Raw genomic sequence first — 7,285 nt, 5'->3', positions numbered from 1 at the left:
AGGGCAAGACTCCGTCTAAAAAAAAAAAAAAGGTAGTCATTACCTAGGATGTCTTGGAACTGCACTTTCTTTTCTTTTCTTTTTTTTTTTTTTGAGACAGAGTCTCGCTTTGTCTCCCAGGCTGGAGTGCAATGGCACGATCTTGGCTCACTGCAACCTCTGCCTCCTGGGTTCAAGCGATTTTCCCTGCCTCAGCCTCCCCAGTAGCTGGGATTACAGGCACCTGCCACCACGCCCAGCTAATTTTTTGCATTTTTACTAGAGACGGGGTTTCACCATGTTGGCCAGGCTGGTCTTGAACTCCTGACCTCAGGCGATCTGCCCGCCTCAGCCTCCCAAAGTGCTGAGATTACAGGCATGAGCAACCATATCCGGCCTTATTTTTAGTAACAGATTTTAGGAGATCTGGGGTGGGTCAACTCAATATAATAAGCAAAGATTACATATCAAAAAAAGTCTTTGGAACATACATTTTAGCCCTTATAAGCGACAGAAATGTACTTCTGCATTTACTACAGCTCCTGGCACCAAGAAAGGTGGGTACATTAAAAGGCACTCAAAGATAAGATACCAGTGGTCAACCAGTGAGCAAGAACAGAGAGCAGCTATTCCCAATACTACCGCCCAGGTGGAGCTTGCGTTTTCAATGGGGCAATATCGCCCCCAAGGGACAAAAATTTGTTATTGGGGGAGTGCAAAAAAGTATGTGTATTTATGCTTTTAATGCATAAAGTGCGCACACACACACACACACAGTACATAAGCAGTTGTAGTTTATCTTTGGCATTAACATTTCATGGAGCTGTGCACGGTGGCTCAAGCCTGTAATCCCCGCACTTTGGGAGGCTGAGGTGGGTGGATCACTTGAGGTCAGGAGTTCGAGACCAGCCTGGCCAACATAGTGAAACCCCCCGTCTTTACTAAAAGTACAAAAAAGTAAAACGGGTAAAAAAATTAGGCCAGGCACAGTGGCTCACACCTGTAACCTAGCACACTTTGGGAGGCCAAGTCGGGCAGATCACCTGAGGTCAGGAGTTCGAGACCAGCCTAGCCAACATGGCAAAACTACAAATATAAAAATTAGCCAGGCGTAGTGGTGTGTGCCTGTAATCCCAGTTACTCAGGAAGCTGAGACAGGAGAAGCGCTTGAACCCAGGAGGCAGAGGTTGCAGTAAGCCAAGATCATGCCCCTGTACTCCAGCCTGGGAGACAGAGCAAGACTCCATCTCAAAAAAAAAAAAAGAAAAAGAAAAAGAAAATTTAGCTAGGCGTGGTGGTGCACACCTGTAATCCCAGCTACTCAGGAGGCTGAGGCAAGAGAATCAAATGAATCCAGAAAACAGAGGCTGCAGTAAGCCAAGATTGTGCCACGGCACTCCAGCCTGGGCAACAGAGCTAGACTCCATCTGAAAAAAATAATTAAAAAAAAAAAAAATCAGCCGGGCACGGTGGCTCACGCCTGTAATCCAGCACTTTGGGAGGCCAAGGTGGGCGGATCACGAGGTCAGATGATCGAGGCCATCCTGGCTAACACGGTGAACCCCATCTCTACTAAAAATACAAAAAAAATTAGCTGGGCGTGGTGGCAGGCGCCTGTAGTCCCAGCTACTCGGGAGGCTGAGGCAGGAGAATGACGTGAACCCAGGAGGTGGAGCTTGCAGTGAGCCGAGATTGCGCCACTGTATTCCAGCCTGGGTGACAGAGACTCCATCTCAAAAAAAAAAAAAAAAAAAAAAAAAAATCATTTCATGGAGGGCTCACAGAAGTACTATTTACAATAGTTCAAAGGGGAAATAGCTCTAATGTCCATCAGTAGCTTAATGGATAAACAAAATGTGGGCCGAGGCAGGCAGATTGCTTGGGCCCAGGAGTTCCAGATCAGCCTGAGCAACATAAAGAAACCCCATCTCTACAAAACAAGCAAGCAAATAAACAAAAAACAAGAACAAAATTAGCCGGGCATGGTGGTGCACACCAGTGATCCCAGTTACTCGGGAGGCTGACGTGGGAGATCACCTGAGCCCAGGAGGTGGAGGTTGCAGTGAGGCAGAGGCTGCAGTCAGCCATGACTGTGCCACTTCCCTCCAGCCTGGGCTACAATTTTTATTTCAAAAAATAAAAATAAAATAGACTGGGTGTGGTGGCTCACACCTGTAATCCCAGCACTTTGGGAGGCCAAGACGGGCAGATCACCTGAGCTCAGGAGTTCTAGACTACCCTGGGCAACAGAGTGAAACCCTATCTCTACTAAAAATTCAAAAAATTAGCCGAGCGTGGTGGTGCGTGACTGTAGTCTCCGCTACTCGGGAGGCTGAGGCAGAAGAATCGCCTGAGCCCAGGAGGCAGTGGCTGTGGTGAGCCGAGACTGCACCACTGCACTCCAGTCTGGGCGACACAGCAAGGCTCTGTCTCCAAAATAAATAAATAAATAAAAATAATAAAAACAAAACAATGTGGTATATCCATAAATATTTAGCCATAAAAAGGAATAAGTGCCAATACATGCTACAAAGAGGATGAACCTTGAAAGCACGATGTTGCGTGAAAGAAACCAGGCATAGAAGTCACTTTGTGTGTGATTCCATGTACATGAAATGCACAGAACAGGCAAATCCAGAGACAGAAAGCAGACTGGTGGGTGCCACAGGCTGGGGGATGGAAGAATGGGGAGTGACTGCCTAATGGGCTTGGGGGTTTTATTTTAGGGTGATGAAAATGTTTAGGAACTAGAGGTGCAGGCTGACAACATTGTGCATGAAGTAAATACCAGTGACACGGTTAATTTCCTGTAAGATGAATGTCATCTCTATAAAAAAAAGTCAAAACAATTTCGGGTGTTGGGGGTGATTAGGAAAAAAAGTAACCTAAAAAGCCTCCTGGAGCAGGCAATACTGGAAAAAAGGTTGAGAAACCTTGGGGCGGAGGACAGCACAGATATTGGGCACAGAACCCTCTGCACAGTAACAGCCACAACTGAGAAAATCGTCCTACAAAAACTGGTAGATTATTGAAGAATTCTAGGATTGTGAGATTATAATGGTTTGGAAATAGGAAAATTGTAACTTTCATTCAAAGTAGGAATTTCTCCCAAATTCAGTAACTTGCATATGAACATTTCTATTAGAATTCTTTCATTTAAAAAGTAGGTGGAGAGCTGGGCGCGGTGGCTCATGCCTGTAATCCCAGCACTTTGGGAGGCCGAGGCAGGCAGATCACTTGGGGTCAGGAGTTTGAGACCAGCCTGGGTAACACGGTGAAACCACGTCTCTACTAAAAATACAAAAATTAGTTGGGTGTGGCGCCACACGCCTGTAGCTCCAGCTACTCAGGAGGCTGAGACACAAGAACCCAGGAGGCAGAGGCTCCAGTGAGCCAAGATTGTGCCACTGCATTCCAGCCTGGGTGACAGAGTAAGACTGTCTCAAAAAAAAAAAAAGCAGGTGGAAATTCTTTTTTTCTCTTTTTCTTTTTTCTCTTTTGAGATAGTCTTGCTCTGTCACCCAGGCTGGAGTGCAGTGGCGCCATCACAGGTCGCCGAAGCCTTGACCTCAAGCAACCTTCCTGCCTCAGCCTCCTGGGTAGTGGGGACTATAGGCGCAAGTTATCACACCTGGCCAATTTTTAAATTTTTTGTAGAGATGGGGGTCTTGCTATATTGCTCAGGCTGATCTCAAACTCCTAGCCTCAAGCGATCCCCCCACCTTCGCCTCCCAAAGTGTTGGGATTATACAAGCCACTGTGCCTAGCTGGAAATTCTAACCATGCAAGGATTCTATAAGACTGCCCAGTTCATTCTCCCAAAATCTCTCCTTTCTGTATTCTGGGCAACTTCCTTCCCTGCATTTACTAAACGACGTGTAGCTCTTCCCACTCCCAAAGACTTGAATCATTGTTCTTAGTTTTTTTTTTCTTAATTGCACAGCCAAATAGGAAGTAGAACTTCCTATGGAAATATTAGCCCACTTTAAACTTAACAATAATAATAATAAACAAACAAAATCATCGAGGGGGCACCACTGTATCAAAACTCTAAACTCCATGGTGTTAGCCTAGCAGCCAAGTGGCAAGGAAACACCTCCCGGAGGCCGAGGCTGGAGAGCTCTATTTGGGGGTCAGATTTGGTAAAACTGTTGCTTTGGATTTGCAAGGTGGAACCACTGGCCCTGTAGCCAGTCTAGAGAAAGCAGCCAAAAGAGACAAGGAATACAGTGTGTAGATTGCTCTGTTGTTTATCACCAGGGAAGACAAGAAAAACAGGAGTGAAGCACAAATGTGCTGGTTTGAGAACTAAAATGGAAAAGAGACTGAAATCCCAGGTGTCCTACATGGAAAAGGCCACTGCTTCTGCACACCAACAAGAGATGAGAATGAAAATCAGCCATGCCAGTGGCTCGTGCCTGGAATCCCAGCACTTTGGGAGGCCGAAGCAGGTGAATCACTTAAGGCCAGTAGTTCGAGACCAGCCTGGCCAACATGGTGAAACCCTGTCTCTACTAAATATACAAAAATTAGCTGGGAGTGGTGGTGTACACCAGTAATCCCAGTCACTTGGGAGGCTGAGGCACAAGAACTGCTTGAACCCAGAAGGCAGAGGTTGCAGTGAGCCAAGATCACGTCACCGCACTCCAGCCTGGGCGACAGAGCAAGACTCCGTCTCAGAAAAAAAGGCCAGGTACAGTGGCTCACACCTGTAATCCTAGCACTTCGGGAGGCTCTGGTGGGTGGATCACAAGGTCATGAGATCGAGACCATCCTGGCCAATATGGTGAAACCCCGTCTCTACTAAAAATACAAAAATTAGCTGGGTGTGGTGGCACACGCCTGTAATCCCAGCTACTCGGGAGGCTGAGGCAGGAGAATCACTGGAACCTGGGAGTCCGAGGTTGCAGCGAGCCGAGGTCGTGCCGCTACACTCCAACCTGGTGACAGAGCCAGACTCCATCTCAAAGGAAATCACCGAACAACAAAGGCCCGTTAAATGCTTGTAATCAGCACTTTGGGAAGGCGAGGCAGGTGGATCACCTGAGGTCAGGCGATTGAGACCAGCCCGATGACTGACATGGTGAAACCCCATCTCCACTAAAAATACAAAATTAGCCGAGGGTGGTGGCATATGTCTGTAATCCCAGCTCCTCGGGTGGCTGAGGCAGGAGAAGCGCTTGAACCCGGGAGACAGAGGTTGCAGTGAGCTGAGACTGCGCCACTACACTCCAGCCTGGGCAACAAGAGCGAAACTCTGTCTCAAAAAGCAACAACAAAAAAAACGTTTTTCACTTAAGCAGCGAGCCTCACCTTTGGTTAATATCAGATGAAGGCAGCCACATTAAGTCAGGGGGGAGAGCCAAGAGGCAATAAAGCAGGCTGGAAAGTTCTGAAAAAGAACACAGGCTACAATTACTGGCACCAATAGGTTAATAGCCTGCTAAGCTTTACAGGGAATCATTGCCAGAGGAATCATAAGCTTGTTGTACAAATAAGTAAAAATCTTGGACAGGCCCCTAAAGCTGCACCCAACAGGAAGCGGAGTATGAAAGTCAGCCAGCACCCAGGCAGGATGCACCTGGCACCCACTTCTGAGGAGACCAGAGAGGATGAGATTTGAGGCAAGAACTTCCCAGAGGGCAGGGAGTTCCTCCCAGAGAGCAGAGTCAGGGCTTATGCAAGAAATGTCACCCCCGGCCATGACAAGGGCAGGGGTCTTAACAAGGTCCCCCGCCAGTGGGATTTCATCCCTGCTAGAGACCAGCAACTTCTGTTTCATTCTTTCTTTTCCCTAAATGGGAGTTCTTACTGCAGCTACTGTCCCTGCTTCACCTCTGAACGGGCACTGGGGGTGGGGGATCCTGGAGGTGCCACGCTGGGCCGATGGAGGGAACTTGCACGGCCCAGAAAAACTGGGCCGAGGAGGATGCAGGGACCGCGGAGGGTTCTGGGGGCGAGGCACACACAAGTTGGTGCCCACCAAACCTTTTCTCTTCCTTTCGGGCCCACAGGAAACCATTTGGCACCTCCTCTGGAAAGAGGGCATGGCCGGGCCCTTGAGATCTGGCTGTTGAGGCAGAGCTAGCGACGTGACCCACGCGGTGAGGTCTGCTCCCTGCTTCTGCAGCCATCTCCGGTGGAGACCGAGTGTACACAGGCAGTGCCACCTGAAGGGAACTCCACTGCCTCTATGTGCTACTGAGGCAGGGGCAACTGAGCCGGAGACTGGAGAAATGTGTCCGTCCCCACAGACAGCCTGGCTTAACTGTCCGTGGCTGTTTCCTGCCATGGAGGAGCACACTGGAGTGGCCTGTGTGGTGGACCAGAGCTTCTAGCCACACTATGTTCTGTCTCCTTTCCTAGAACACAACTGGACGACGTTTCCCGCCTCCATGCAAAATGTAAGTGGACATAAGGGGTGACACTTCCACACCCAGCTCATGGAAGCTCCCGGATGGTCACAGCCCTCCATGCTGCCCCCGATTTCAGGCTGGATGGAGACAGACGGCTCAGGGTGCTCTGTCTCTGATGCCTGCACTGGAGCTGCCCTGCCAGCCCATTCCCCTGCCCAGTATTATGGAAGCAAAAAAGTTCTATGGTGTTTGAGCCATTGTCGCTTTTCGGGTCTATTTATTACAGAACTAGCATAGCCCTAATACAGTCATTGCTACGTGACCATAACACATGTATTCTATAATTGCACATAATTTTATTCACCGAAGGGATGTCCTTTACCTTCAAGATTCTAAATTTTCAGAAATGCAACATTCAAGGTTAAAGTTGCAGCTAGACCAAGGCTAAACCATGGCGAGGTAGTTGCTTGCGCCGGAGCGTGTGGGTGTGAACAGCTGGAGCTCAGTGGTTCCTGGCGACTCAGGGACCACCTGTATTCCACATCCGGCGTCCCACCCACGCACACGCAGTATGACCTGGGTTTCCCCCTTATAGAGTGGAATGCTAAGTGCCTACACCCTAGCCCGGGTCAGCCAACTATGGCCTGTGGGCACCATCTCGTCTGCAGCCTGTTTTTGTACAGCCCTTGAGCTAAGAATGTTGTTGACACTTTTAAAAACAGAGAACATGCGACAGCCTGTACGCGGCCTGCAAAGCCTAAAACTTTACTAATCTGCGTCTGCCTCAACGGATTGCTGGGAGGATTACAAAGACTATTAGGCCAGTGCCCGGCTCGAAATTAGCATGCCACACAAAATAATCACGTCTCCAAAAAGCAATTGTCCCACATCCAAATTCTGCATTTTGTCCAGCTGATGTCTCTCCTTCCCTCCAAAAAAAAGACAAAATA

The 7,285-nt window shown here is 48.6% G+C and overlaps 1 long non-coding RNA gene across 1 annotated transcript in view; it reads left to right on the top strand.

Moving 5' to 3' along the window:
- The window catches only part of LOC108539292 (uncharacterized), a 42,617-nt gene extending 36,529 nt beyond the window's left edge, over positions 1-6,088 (top strand). The window contains exon 3 of the long non-coding RNA XR_001888322.1: positions 5,994-6,088. This is a non-coding gene — a long non-coding RNA (uncharacterized LOC108539292). The remainder of the gene's footprint in view (positions 1-5,993) is intronic.
- The last annotated feature ends 1,197 nt before the right edge of the window (positions 6,089-7,285 follow it).

The sequence above is a fragment of the Rhinopithecus bieti genome, unplaced genomic scaffold (genome assembly GCF_001698545.2).
Source record: "Rhinopithecus bieti isolate Rb0 unplaced genomic scaffold, ASM169854v2 scaffold_17010, whole genome shotgun sequence".
NCBI lineage: Eukaryota > Metazoa > Chordata > Mammalia > Primates > Cercopithecidae > Rhinopithecus > Rhinopithecus bieti.
The sequence above is the reverse complement of the archived record's forward strand: the minus strand, read 5'-3'. Positions and strand labels throughout refer to the sequence as shown.